We start from the raw sequence: 5000 nt of genomic DNA, 5'->3' as shown, positions 1-5000 counted from the left end.
ACCATGAGGAGCAGGGTCAGCAGGACCAGCGCGGGACCCGACGCCATCGTCCACTGGACACGGGGAGGGATGGATGGATGGATGGATGCCACTCAGGTATGTCCCAAATTAAAACAAAAAAAGCAACAGAAAAAGTCCTGATGAGTGGTGGTGTGTGGAGCGGTTGCTATCAGTGCCTCTCGGCAGGCACGCAGACAGACAGGCAGGCAGGCAGATAGGCAGTGAGATGGTGCAGTGAGACAGCTCAGTATGAGGATGTCTCTCCTCCCTTCACTCTCAGGGAGTTCTGCTCCGTCTGAGAAGCTGTCCTGCTTAAATACCTCCCCACCCCTCCCTCTACTCCTCCTACTGCCTCATGCACCCCTCTCTCTCTCTCTCTCTCTCTCTCTCTCTCTCTCTCTCTCTCTCTCTCTCTCTCTCGGTCTCTCTGTGTCTCTCTTTCTCTGTCTCTCTCACTCTCTCTCACTCGCACTCTCTCTCACACTCTCTCTCTCACTCTTGCTCTATCTCTCTCTCTCTCACATACTCCGTGTGTAGGCTAGAGCTTCTCTCCTCCCTCTTCTATGTCCGTCTATCACTGCCTTTTTCCCTTAATCTCTCTCCCTCTCTCTCTCTCTCTCTCTCTCTCTCTCTCTCTCTCTGTCTCTCCTTTGTCTCTCTCCACCAGGCAGCCTCCACCCCCTCTCCCACCCCCTCTCTCTCCCCCTCTGCTGCCCCCCCCCCCACATGTCTTAATACCCCCCCCCCCCCCTCCTCCCTCTTCAGATGTTATTCTTTTACTGTTATTTTTCTTCATGTGTTTTCCATCAGAATCTCCTTTTCCACTCCTCCGTCCAACTTTTACCCCATGACACCTCTCTCTCTCTCTCTCTCTCTCTCTCTCTCTCTCTCCCCCCCTCTCCCCCCTCTCTTTCTCTCTCTCTCTCTCTCTCGGTCGTGCGTGCGTGTGCATGCGTGTGTGCGTTGCACACGTGTATATGTGTGTCTTCTGGAATAAACACTAACAAGATGGAACTCCAATTCCACCCTCCCTTGAGCCACATACTTGTCTGTCTGTCTGTCTGTCTGTCTGTCTGTCTGTCTGTCTGTCTGTCTGTCTGTCTGTCTGTCTGTCTGTCTGTCTGTCTGTCTGTCTGTCTGTCTGTCTAGATATAGAGTAGAGAATGTTAGACGAAGCTCTCAGTGTTAAACACCCTGAGCTGCCGCTGCGGTTGCACACACACACGCACACGCACACGCACACACACACACACACACACACACACACACACACACACACACACACACACACACACACACACACAGTTTCAGGCGGGGAGGAATGATTTAGTTCAGGCAGCACTGATGTAATTCACCTGCCAGGCCCGGCCCGAGAGAGAGAGGCCCGTCCCAGACAAGCAGCACACTCTGAGAGTGTGTGTGTTCACCACCACGGTGTTAACATGACCTCTACGTGTTCTGAACCGTCATTAGCATGACCTCTATATGTTCAGGTGCTGTAGGCCTACATGGTATTTACATTATAACTCTCACATATAAACCAACATTACACAGTCCTCAAGTCCTTAGTTTCCATTTAACCCATTTAGGCAGTAGACAGTTTTCTAAAAAAAAAACATATGTTTCTGTATCAGTGGTGCTCAATATTTCATGTCAAGAACCCAAAAATGATATGTAATATGCCTCCGCCCCCCCATCTGAAAATATGTTGTTCCAGGGACCTCCCCTGCAGAAGCAAAGATTTGAGTTAAAAATGTTCACTTTGTAACAATATATATTCAAAGATTTGAGGCACATTTTCACAATTTTTCAAAAATAGCAGACCTACAAGCTCATAGCGCGGCACTCGGTGCCGCGCTATGAGCTTGTAGATCTGCTATTTTTCAATAGCTAAAGTATAACATAATCCTTAAAACACCAAAATGGGTTCCCGCCCAAAATGGGTTAACTCGGAAGGTGGTGCCCGATTTTTGGCTCCGATGCCGATCCCACTTTCGAGAGGTTAAATAATATTGTGACACGTCGGACAAATTACTGTAGGCTTATACTGATATAATATTTGCTCCAGAGCGATATATTTTGGTTTAACTCGTGTTGGTTCCCTCAACACAACACATCATGCATCAAATTGATAACTTTTTTACATCACGTGAAAACAAGTCAGGAACATGTAAACAAGTCAGGAACATGAAAACGAGACAGGAACATGTAAACAAGACAGGCTGGAGTATAGCCAATGGCCTTGCAGGCTGACCAGCATGTGGTTGGAGCAGTCAATCGCCTTGAATGCTGTGGTTGGAACAGCCAATGAGTTGGCACGCTGACCGGCATGTGGCTGGAGCAGCCAATGGCCTTCATGCATGCTGTGGTTGGAACAGCCAATGAGTTGGCACGCTGACTGGCACATGTGGCTGGAGCAGCCAATGGCCAGGCTGACCTGCAGCATGTGGTTGGACCAGCCAATGGCCTTCATGCATGCTGTGGTTGGAACAGCCAATGAGCTGGCACGCTGACCGGCATGTGTGTGGAGCAGCCAATGAACTGGCACGCTACTACATAGATATAAAGGTAGACGCCTCTTCCGGCTCTGGGGCGTTTAGCCCCTCCAATATACAGGTTTAATGTTTGTCTTGTCTAGACAAACATTAAAAACGCCATTGACAATTGACAATTGGCAGCGGTGGCCGAACGGATAGCGGCGCGGTCTTGATACCGGAAAGTTCCTAGTTCGAATCAGCCGTCCGACACGTTAAAAATTACCACCGCTGAAGTGCCCTTGAACAAGGCATTGAACCACTACGATGAAATGTGTTCTATGAGCAGGGCCTGGCTGGAAACAAGTTCTTGAGCTTAGCCCAGATACCCTGGGTAAATATAGATTTCATTTCATTTCATTTCAGTTTAATGTTTGTTTTGTCACTAACACAAACATTAAATGCCATTAACTATGAACAGAGTTTAATGTTTGTTTTTTCTGTCACTGAGCAAACCGGTATGATGTTATGTTATGATATCGCGATGATAAGATGATAAGGGTTGGTAAAGCGCCCCTCACTTCACACAGGTGTGATTTTTAATATCTATGCGCTACGACCATGTGGTTGGAGAGCCATGGTGGAAGGAACAGGTGAACCAAAATATCCCTCTGTGATCCCTCCTTGCTTAATTAATGCTCTGTTTTTTCTATCCTGACAAAGACAACAATTACAATAAAAAACGAATAGGCCTACTAATAAATACAAAGTTAACTAAACTAGTGTAAGCTAATGTAGCAGATCGTGGCTCACAGATAGACCAGGGTTCAATTCCCAGGAGTTAACAGTATGCAAACCCGCTTTGAAAAAACAAAATTAAACCTAAAACCTAAACCTAAAAGTCAAAACAAAATCAAAACACAAACTAATGAAACATGCAAAAACTACAATAACCTTTGTGCGTGCATGCGTGCGTGCGTGCGTGCGTGCGTGCGTGCGTGCGTGCGTGCGTGCGTGCGTGCGTGCGTGCACATCGGTGTGGACGGACGGACACAGTGTGGAACATAAAGTGGAAAAGTTGCTCTCAGGTTTCAGGAGGTTATCTAGTGTTCTTCTCTCTCTAAGCCCAGCGTCCCACAGCTCCTCACACAGCTTAATCACAGACTTTAATTAAAGACATGACTTTAATAGCACACAATTAAAGACATCCAGAAGCCTCTATACCAGAGGTTCCCAAACTTTTTCCTGTCAAGGACCCCCAAATTGACACTAATTAGCCCGCGGACCCCCATTTGAAAAAATATGCCAGGGACCCCCCATAAGAGAAGATTGTTACGGCTCTACCAATGATTCTTCAACCCGTTTAATTTCAATGACCCCCAGTTTGACCTGAATTAGTCTACGGATCCCCATTTAATGGCATTTATATCTCTGGGACCCCCAATTTATTTTGTAAAATCAATGTTAATTTAACTCTGAGAGTGTACAAATGGAACCAAATGGGTCCATTTGGTTCCATTTGTACCCACAAGGGTCCATTTGGTTCCAAACTATCATATAGGGGACCCCTGGAACTCCCTCAAGGACCCCCTTTTGGGAACCACTGCTCTGTACCAACCCCTCCCTTTACATTAAGGGAAGGGTAATAAAGGATAATAATGTCCAGTCTATACTGTGGAAGCATTTTGTTGTTATGTAGTCATAGCACTTTATAGTACACATGTATAATATATTATATAGTATATGTATAGTTTACATAGATACTCCACTGTTACGTTCTTAGTTTACGCATGATTCATGATAACTACTTTTTATATATGTGATGTATGCCATGCTTTTGTTATTGCTTAATGTAAGTCGCTCTGGATTAAGAGCGTCTGCTAAATGCCTAAATTGTAAATTGTTGTAACAAGATGGTGTTTTATATGGGGGTGGAGTAGTTAGGAGTGCAGCTATCCCCACACCCAATGGCCTGGCTGGAGGGAGGGGCAGGTGCTGCCTCCAGCACCTGCCCCTTTTTTCATGTGTCTATGAGGTGACAGCACTTCATTAGACACCCTGGAGTCATTTTTATGGTGTATTAACTTTGTATTTAGGGTTTCTTCCTGGAGGCTGAACCCTTGACAGTCAAACGGGCCAATGGAATAAACAGTAATATAGTGACATCACACTATCAGCCCCTCCCCTAACCCCTCCCCCTTTATCATACAACTCCAGCTGTGGGTGCGGCTTAAGTTCAGGTGGATCACCACCCATTCACCACCCACCAGGCAAACCAGGCATACTTAATGAACTGGTGGGGGTGCCCACATACAAACGACATTTTAACAAATACTGTACACTTATTTGAGAAAAAAAAGTGTACAGGAAAGTAGGCTTTCTAATGACACAAGTACAACCCGCCTTTGTTTTGGTGAGTAGCAAAAACGTTATTTTTATTTACGCTAAAGACGAGAGGCTGGTCTGCATTCATGCGAGCTCCGGAAGTTGAGAGTAACATAGCTCTAAACTAGAAAAAGTGCCCTT

General features: G+C 45.9%; 1 protein-coding gene across 1 annotated transcript in view; it reads right to left on the bottom strand.

Moving 5' to 3' along the window:
• LOC306923424 (tripartite motif-containing protein 14) overlaps window positions 1-5000 on the bottom strand; it is a 493176-nt gene that overhangs the window by 410169 nt on the left and 78007 nt on the right. The window lies entirely within an intron of this gene.

This window comes from Electrona antarctica (genome assembly GCF_951216825.1).
Source record: "Electrona antarctica genome assembly, chromosome: 5".
Taxonomy (NCBI): Eukaryota; Metazoa; Chordata; class Actinopteri; order Myctophiformes; family Myctophidae; genus Electrona; species Electrona antarctica.
Note: the sequence above shows the minus strand (reverse complement) of the source record. Positions and strands in the feature narration are given on the sequence as shown.